This window comes from Trichechus manatus, unplaced genomic scaffold (assembly GCF_000243295.1).
Source record: "Trichechus manatus latirostris isolate Lorelei unplaced genomic scaffold, TriManLat1.0 scaffold00138, whole genome shotgun sequence".
Taxonomy (NCBI): domain Eukaryota; kingdom Metazoa; phylum Chordata; class Mammalia; order Sirenia; family Trichechidae; genus Trichechus; species Trichechus manatus.
In genome coordinates this window covers 6924731-6934841 of record NW_004444074.1, presented here as the reverse complement: position 1 = coordinate 6934841, position 10111 = coordinate 6924731, and positions in this window count along the sequence as shown.

Genomic DNA, 10111 nt, shown 5'->3' with positions numbered 1-10111 from the left:
AGGGAAGAAATACTTCGGCTTCTCCCTTCCTCCACCTTCCAGTCTCCTGTGCTTCCCATTGGTTGAACCAATTGGCAAGGGAGCCTAGATACTGCATTATTTCAAAGGTTAGCCTCTCTGTGATACAGCACAGAGCAGAAGGGCAGAGAATGGATCTGAGAGCAAATCAGCTATGATGATTAATTTTATGTGTCACCCTGGCTACACTCTGCTGCCCAGTTGTTTAGTCAAACACTAGATGTTGCTGTGAAGGTATTTTGTAGATGTGGTTAGCCTTTAAATAAGTTGACTTTAAGCAAAGGAGATTACCCTCAACAACAGGATTGGACCTCATCCAATCAGCTGAAGACCTTAAAGGCAAAACCTGAGGTTTCCCAGAGAGGAATGAATTCTGCTTCAAGACTGTAATGTATAAATCCTGAGTTTCCAGCCTGCTGGCCTGCCCTACAGATTTTGGACTTGCCAGCCCCCACAATCACATGAGCAGTTTCTTAAAATAAATTAATCTTTCTCTGCCCCTGTCTGTGAGGAATAAAATTGTGAGAGGAGCCCCAGCATGCCTGAGGAACTCTGTACTCGTTCTTCCATGTAGTTCAGGAATTACAGTGGGGACTGATGCCACTGAACTGGGATCCTTAAATGCAATGGGAATAATTGTATCCTGGGGTACTAGGGGCCAAATGGTGGCACTTAATCACCAAAGATGGGCATTGTTACCATAATGGACAGCAGATTAATCAGAATAGTTTGCCTCTCAGAGACCTATGGCATTGGCTAGTTGATCATGGTGTCACTAAAAGTGAAATAGATAGGAAATCTACTAAATTTTTACTTGATATGTATAAGCAGAAATGTTTTAGGTCAAGTGAACAGAAGTCTAGTTTGAATCACCAAAACAGAGAGTCATCGCCCCTCAGTCAGTTTTCAGAGCTGAGTCAGTTTACTGAATGAAGAACACTTTGAATGAAGGAGAGACTGGGTGCCCTTGAGGAAGGACACCACCACACTTTCAAAAATTTGTACCATTAATATTTACCCCAGCCTTCCCCAAAGGAACCTACAGCCTTTTACCAGAGTGACTGCACATTGGAGAAAAGGAAATAATGAGACTTTTCAGGAATTACTGGGCAGTGACTCTGAAATGTCACTAATTCCAGGAGACCCAAAATGTCTACTAGTCAGAGTAGAGGCTTAGGGAGAGCAGATGGTCAATGGAGTTTCAGCTTAGGTCTGTCTCACAGTGAGTCCAGTGGTCATCCTGTTACTTACCCAGTTCCAGAATGCATAGATGGAATAGACACACTCACTGTCATGGTTTGAATTATGTCCCCCCAAAAATGTGTATATCAATTTGGCCGGGCCATGATTCCTGGTATTGTGTGGTTTTCCTATATGTTGTAAACCCTGCCTCTATGATGTTAATGAGGGAGGATGGGTGGCAGTTGTGTTAGTAAGGCAGGACTCAGTCTACAAGACTGGATTGTATCTTGAGGCAATGTCTTGAGATATAAAAGACAGAAGTGAGCAGAGAGACAGGGGGACCTCATACCATCAAGAAAGCAGTGCCGGGAGCAGAGTGCATCCTTTGGACTGGGATCCCTGCACAGAGAGGCTCCTAGTCTGGGGGAACACTGAAAAGAAGAAGGCCAATAGAGAGAAAAAGCCTTCCCCTGGTGCTGATGCCCTGAATTTGGACTTTTAGCCAGCTTTAACTGTGAGGAAATAAACTTCTCTTCTTTAAAACCATCCACTTGTGGTATTTCTGTTACAGCAGCACTAGATGACTAAGACACTCACCAACTGACAGAATCTTCACATTGGTTCCATGATCTGTGGAGTGAGAGATATTATGGTAGGAAAGGCCAGTGGAAACCAGTGGATCTTAATCTATCTAGGAAAACAGTAAACCAAAAGCAACACCTGGAGGGATTACAGAGATTAGTGCCACCATCAAGGGCTTGAAGGATGCAGGGATAGTAATAATTCCTGTCACATCCCCATTCAACTTGCCTATTTGACCTCTGCATAAAGCAGATGAATCTTGGGGAATGACAGTGAGTGTGTTATTTTAAAGTTAACCAGGGGCAGCTGCTGTACCAGATGTGGTTTCATTGCTTAAGCAAGTTAACACATCCTCTGGTACCTGGTATGCTGTTATTGATCTGGCAAATTCTTTTTTCTGTATATCTGTTAGTAAAGACCATCAGAAGCAGTTTACTTTCACCTGGCAAAGCCAGCAATACACTTTCACTGTTCTGCCTTAGGGGTATATCAACTCTCCAACCCTATGTCCTAATTTGGTCCTCAGGGACATTGATTGCCTTTTGTTTCCACAAGACATCATACTGGTCCATTACACTGATGACATGGTGCTGATTGGATCTAGTGAGCAAAGAAGTACCAACTATGCCAAATTTATTGATAAGATATTGTCACAGTCATTCAGAGCTGCTATAATAGAAATACCATGAGGGATGGATTTAATGAACAGAAATTTATTTTCTCACAGTTTAGGAGGCTATAAGTCTGAATGCAGAGCACTGGCTCTAGGGGAAATAGTCTCTCTCTGTCTAATCTAGGGGAGGGTCCTTATCTCTTTTCAGCCTCTGTTCCTAGGTGTCTTGGTAATCATGGGGCATGTATCTTTCCTTTCGTTTGTGCTTGCTTGCTTAATCTGCTCTTTAATATCTCAAAAGAAATTGATTTAAGACACACCCTACACTAATAGAAAAGGTCCATCAGTCACAGGCTTAATCTCTTTAACAAAATATTGAGTCACCAAGTCCTTGATGAGAGTTCTAGGGAATGTGTCCTTAGTTTGTACAGCAGAATTTTCCAAATTTTTAAGTTCTAGTTTCATTTTGCACAGTTCATTTTTAAGTCCATCGCTTTCCTCCTGCATTCTAATGTAAGCTTGCTTAGAAATCTTGAAGGATGCAGGGATGGTAATAATTCCCATCACATCCCCATTCAACTTGCCTATTTCTAAGCAAAATTTGAAAGATCTTGCTTAGAAATCTCCTCAGCCAAATATCCAAGTTCATCACCTACAAGTTCTACCTTCCACCAAACATTTGAACGTAATTCATACAAGATCTTTGCCACTGGATAAAAAGCAGCGCCTTCCCTCCAATATGGAAACCCTGGTGGCATAGTGGTTAAGAGCTATGGCTGCTATTCAAAAGGTCGGCAGTTCGAATCCACCAGGCACTCCTTGGAAACCCTATGGGGCTTCTACTCTAGGGTTTCTGTGAGTCAGAATCGACTCGACAGCAATGAGTTTGGTTTTTCTTTATTCCCCTCCAATGTCCAGTCACACATTCATCATTTCCTTTCTTTCTTTCTTTTTTATTTTATTGTGCTTTAGGTGAAAGTTTATGGAAAAAATTAGTTTCTCGTTCAAAAACTTACACACAAATTGTTTCATGACGTTGGTTGCAATCCCCACAATGTGTCGTCACTCACCCCCTTTTCATCATTTCTTTTTAAAGTCTCACCAGAAGCACATTTAACATCCAGATTTCTAGCAACATTCTGTTCATGACAGGAGAAGCTCTCATCACAGCTCTCAATTCTTTCTGAGCCCCCATCAGACTCATCCTCAATGTCTATAGTTCTACCAAAAGTCTCTTCAAGGTAAACTAGGGCCTTACTATGAAGCACACCCAAATTCCTCGAGCCTTACCCATTAAACCAAAATAAACCAATCCCATTGCCGTTGAGTCAATTCTGACTCATAGTGACCCTATAGGACAGAGCAGAACTGACTAGTATTGTTTCCAAGGCTGTAAATCTTTATGGAAGCAGGCTGCCACCTTTTTCTCCCATAGAGCAGCTGGTGAATTTGAACTGCTGATCTTTGGGTTAGCAGCCGAGTGCTTAACCACTGAACAACTAGGGCTCCTCTCCTCTACCTATTAACCAATCTCAAAACCATTTCCACATTTTAGATATTTGCTAGAGTAGCACCCTACCCTTCATTACCAAATTCTGTCTTATCTAGTTATCTACTGCTGCTATAATAGAAATACCACAAGTGGGTGACTTTAATGAACAGAAATTTATTTTGTCACAGTTTAAGAAGCCAGAAGTCCAAATTCAGGGCACCAGCGCTTTTTCTCTCCGTCTGCTGTTGGGGAAGGTCCTTGTCTCTTTTCAGCTTCTATTCCCAGGTTCCTTGGCAATCATGTGGTGTGTATCTTTCCTTCCATTTGTGATTGCTTGATTGCTTAATCTGCTCTTTTATATCGCCAAAGAGATTGATTTAAGATACATCTTATACTAATACTGCCTCACTGACATAAGCAAAAAAACCCATTCCCGAATGGGATTATAACCACAGGTATAGGGATTAGAATTTACAACACAAATTTTTGGGAAGACACAATTCAACCATAACAGATATTTTCATGTCAGAAAGTGGGAAATAAATCTAGGGGTTCAGTGGTGTGGGGCATATGGAGATATCCTTCTAAAGTGAAGGATAAGTTGTTGCATCAGGCCCTTACTACAAACAAACAAAAAAAAGAGGCACAACACCTAATGGGCCCGTTCGGATTTTTTACACATATATTTCTCCTTTGGTTATGCTATTCTGTCCCGTTTACCAAGTGACCCAAAATGTTGTTAGTTTTGAGCGGGGTCCAAGACAAGAGAAGGCTTGCAACAGGTCCAGACCCCCACACAAGCTGTTCTTCACCTGGCTTATGTCTTAGTCACCTAGTTCTGCTATAACACAAATACCACAAGTAGATGGCTTTAACAAAGAGAAATTTATCTTCTCACAGTTTAGAAGGCTAGAAGCCCAAATTCAGGGTGCCAGCTCTAGGGGAAAGCTTTCTCTCTCTGTTTGCTCTGGAGGAAGGTCTGTGTCATCAATCTTCCCCTGGACTAGGAGCTTCTCATTTCAGGGACCCCGGGTCGAAAAGGCATGCTCTGCTCCTAGCGCTGCTTTCTTGGCGGTATGAGGTCCCCCTGTCTCTCTGCTCGTTTCTCTCTTTTATATCTCAAAAGAGATTAATTTAAGACACAATCTTGTAGACTGAGTCCTGCCTGATTAACATAACTGTCACTAATCCCACCTCATTAACATCATAGAGGTAGGATTTATAACACATAGGAAAATCATATCAGGTGACAAAATTGTGGACAGTCATACACAATACTGGGAATCATGGACTAGTCAAGTTGACAGATATTTCTGGAGGACACAATTCAATCCACGACAGGTCATATGATCCAGCAGATCCAATTGTGCTTCAAGTGTTGTTGGCAAATAAGGATGCTGTTTGGAGTAGGCCCCTATAGGTGAATCACAGTGCATGCCCTCAGGATTTTATAGCAAATCTCTGCCATCCTCTGCAGACAACTACTCTCCTTTTGAGAAATAGCCTCTGGCTTGCTACTGGGCCTTAGTAAATACTGAACACTTCACTGTGGGCCACCAACTTACCATGCAACCTGAGCTGCCCATCATGAACTGGGTGTTGTCTAACCCACCAAGCCGTAAATCAGAGCATGAACAGCCGCACTCTATCATCAAATGGAAATGGTATTTCCGATACTGGGCTTTAGCAAGACCTGAAGGCACAAGTAAATTACGTGAGGAAGTGGTGCAAATGCCCACGGTCCCCATTCCTGCTACATTACCACATGTAGGTCCTCATGGGAAGTTCCCTATAATCTATTGCCTGACGAAAAGAAAATTAGGGTCTGGTTTACAGATGATTCTGAGCAATAGTCAGGTGCTAACTGAAAATGGATAGCTGCAGCACTACAGCCTCTCTCTGGGATATTCCTGAAGGACAGTGGTGAAGGAAAATCCTTCCAGTGGGCGAAACTTTTGAACAGGACACTTGGTTGTTTGCTTTGATTGGAAGGAGAAATGGCCAAGGGTAGTTGTATATCAATTCATGGACTGTGGCCAATAGTTTGACTGGATGGTCAGGGGCTTGGAAGGAACATGACTGGAAAATTGGTGATAAGGAAGTTTGGGGAAAAGGTATGTGGATATACCTGTCTCAGTGTAGGAGAAAAAGACATTTGTGTCCCATAGGAATGCTTACCAAAGATGGCCTCAACAGAGGAAGAGGAAGATTTTAATAATCAAGTGGATAGGATGACTTTTTCAGCATATACCAGTCAGCCTCTTTTTTAAGCCATTCCTGTCATTGTCCACTGGGCTCATGAACAGAGTGGCCATGGTGGCAGGGATGGAGGTTACGCACAGGCTCAGACACATGGACTTCCACTCACCAAGGCCAACCTAGCTATAGCCACAGCTGAATGCCCAATCTGTTGGCAGCAGAGATTGTCTTAGTTAGCTGGTGCTGCTATAACAGAAACACCACAAGTGGGTGGCTTTAACAAACAGAAATTTATTTTTTCAGATTTTAGGCAGCTAGAAGTCTGTATTAAGGGTGCGGGCTCTAAGGGACGGCTTTTCCTCTCTGTTGGCTCTGAAGAAAGGTCTTTGTCTCTTTCAAGCTTCTGCTCCTGGGTGATCTTCCTGTGGCTTGGCATCTCTCTTCCCCCATCCCTACATGCTCACTTGCTTGTTTAATCTCTTTTATATCTCAAAAGAGATTGACTCAGGACTCAGTCTGCACTAATCCTGTCTTATTAACATAACAAAGGCAAAACCAAACCAAACCCACTGCTGTCCAGTTGATTCCGACTCATAGGGACCCTGTAAGACAGAGTAAAACTGCCCCATAGGGTTACAAGGCTGTAAATCTTTATGGATGTAGACTGATGCATCTTTCTTCCACAGAGCAGCTGGTGGATTCTAAAGGTCGACCTTTTGGTTAGCACCTGAGCGCTTTAACCACTGTGCCACCAATTCCCAAATGGAATTATAATTGCAGGGAGATAGGTTAGGATTTACAGCATATATTTTGGGGGCTACAATTCAATCCATAACATTCCACCCTTTAGCCCCTCAAAATTCATGTCCTTGCCACATACAAAACACATTCACCCCATCACATCATCCCCCAAGTTTTAAACCAACTTCACTTCCAAATCTTATTTTCTGAATCATCTAAATCAAATATGGGTGAGACTTCAGGTGTATTTCATCCTGGGGCAAAATTCCTCTTCATCTATGAACCCATGAAATCTAGACTACAAGTTATCTGTTTCCAAAATACAATAGTGGAACAGGCACAAGGTAGACATTTCCATTACAAATGAGAGAAATTGGAGGGAAAGAGGGGATAACATGCACCCAACAAGTCCAAAACCCAGCAGAACAATTTACATTAGCTCTCAAGCCTTGAAAGTAATCCTCTGTTCTTTGGGGCCATCTGGGCAATGGCCCTGCCCTCCAGACTTTTGGTGTTGGCTACTCCCTCTGGATTCTGGGTGGGGTCCCATTGGCCCTGGGCTTCAGCTCCACCTTCTAGGCCCACTGGGATGGCAACTCTGCTTCCTTGGCTTTAGGTGGCCCCATTCTCCTAGTCCATCTGAGTGGCTACCTCACCCCCTTGGCCCTGGCAGGTCCCATTCTTCTGCCCCTTGGGTATGGCAGCCCTTCCCCCCTCAGCTTTGTCTAGTGGCACCATCCCTTTGGCACTAGTGAACGGGAGCTTCACACTCTGGAACCGAGATGGTGAAGATCTGACTCTTTTAAATTTAGGAGGCTGTGACTCCACTCTTTGAAACCAACACAGCCCTGCTTCCTGAGCTCCTTCCGACAGTTCTGCTGATCTCTGAGCTGCTCCAGGGGTGGTCCTTTTCTTGAAGGACGACTGATATAGCTCCTTTGGCCTGTTTCCTGCCTATAGAATTCCAAGAAGTAGACAGCGTTCCTTCCTTTCGTTCTTTCTGTCTCCTTCGCGCTAAGCTGACGGATTTTCTAAAGTGGTAGTTACAGCCATCAGTCACAGACTTAATCTCTTTAACAAAAGATTGTGTAGCCACATCCTTGGTGAAAATCCTGGGACACGTGTCCTTAGTTTGTACGATAGAATTTTCTAAATCTTTAGGTTTTGTTTTCATTTTCCACAGTTCATTTTTAAATTCATCTTTTTCCTCTCAGCTTTTACTGTAAGTTGCAAGGAGAAACCACGCAATACTTTTAAGATCTTGCTTAGAAATCTCTTCAGCTAAATATCCAAGTTCGTCACTTGCAAGTTCTACCTTCCACCAAACATTTGAACATAATTCAGACAAGTTTTTTGCCACTGCATAAAAAGCATCACCTTTCCTCCATTGTCCAATCACATGTTTATCATTTTCTTTTAAAGCCTCACCAGAAGCACATTTAATGTCTACATTTCTAGCAACATCCTGTTGCTGACGCCATATGTATTCTCTAAGACAATAGAGACTCTCCCTATAGCTTTCCACACATCCTTCTGAACCTTCACTGGAGTTGCCTTTGATATCCGTAATTCTACCAACACCCTCTTCAAGGCAATCTAGGCTTTTACCATTAGGCAACTTAAAACTCTTCCAACCTCTACCCATTACCCAATTGCAAAACTCCTTCACATTTTAAGTATCTGTTAGAGCAGCACCCCACTCTTCTGGTACTAAATTCTGTCTTAGTTATTTAGTGCTGCTATAACAGAAATATCACAAGTGGGTGGCTGTAATAACAGAAATTTATCTTCTCACAGTTTAGGAGGTTAGAAGTCTGAATGCAGGGTGCCGGCTCTAGCGGAAGGCTTGTTCTCTCTGTTGGTTTTGGAGGAAGGTCCTTGCCTCTTTTGAGCTTCGCTCCTGGGTGATCTTCATATGCCTTGGTATCAGTCTTCCCCCATCCTTACTTGCTTACTTGCTTGTTTAATCTCTTTTATATCTTAAAAGAGATTGACTCAAGATGCACCCTACACTAATCCTGTCTTACTAATATAACAAAGAAAACCCTTTCCCAAATGGGATCATAATCACAGGCATAGAGGTTAGCATTTACAAACCATATTTTAGGGGGACACAGTTCAATCTGTAACAGAGATCAACACGGAGTCCCTGATATGGCACCATTCTCTAGGGTGGTCAACCAGCTACTGGGTGGCTGGTTGATTACACTGGACTGCTTCCATCACAGAAGGTGAAGTGTTTTTTTCTTATTGGAATGGACCCTTACTCTGGATAGGAATTTGCCCTTTCTGCAAGCAATGCTTCTGCCAAAGCTATCATGTGGACATAGGGAATGCCTTACCCACTGTCACGGTATTCCATATGTCATCGCTTCTGGTCAAGCAACTCACGTCACAGCATGTAAGTGTGGCAATGGACCCATGCTCACAGAATTTACTGGTTTTACCGCCCCCATCTCCTCCTAGAAAGCGGCTAGGCTCTCAGACCCCGCATCCCTGCATCTGTAGGGGAGTGGGAGAGGCTATTGTAAAAGCGTCCCCTCCCTCCAGCTCTTGTCCCGAAGGGTTTCCTTCGGGCTCTTACGACAGTCGACAGTCGTGTGCAAAAGGGGCGCGAAATCACTCACCTTAGCCTCCGCGGGCAGAACCCCGCGGGAGCTCTAGGTTAGCCACTTTACGGCGGACACATAACTGGGGTGTCTGCCACCCTGTCCGATGCTGTTACTGTCTGAAGACACGTTCCAAGTTAGAGGCTTAGAGCCAATCCTCCGGATAGCGTCTTGCAATCAGCTGAATGAACACTGACCCTGTTTGTACCCAGACCACAACCTCTCGGGTTTCATCCTAAGGGACCTCGGTACAGGAGTTAGTTGTTCCCTCTAAAGTTCTTCATCCTCCCCACGGCGGGGAATTTTACTAGGTAGGTTTAATACGGTTTCGGCTGTGCTCCCTCGCGTCCCCAGCCGCCCCGCATCGCAAGCCTCTCGGTCCCACTGTCCTCGACAGCCCGCCTGTCGTTGGAAGTTGCTGCCGAGAGTCAACAAACCAAGTCTCCAGCGGGGGAAAGGACCTCTCCCAGCCGCGCTCAGGCCCGGGCATGGGGGCTGCGGCCGCCGCGCCGCCTTCGACACAGCCCTGTCAGGATCTGGCGCGGACCCGGGAAGGGACAGCAGCTGAGGCAGAGGAGCCCCAGGGCGGAGGAGTGCGGGCCCTCCTTACACGCAACGTTGCTCCGCAGCAGCGCGTCTCCCTCCCGGCGCAGGGGTCGTAGCCTCCCAAGTCCA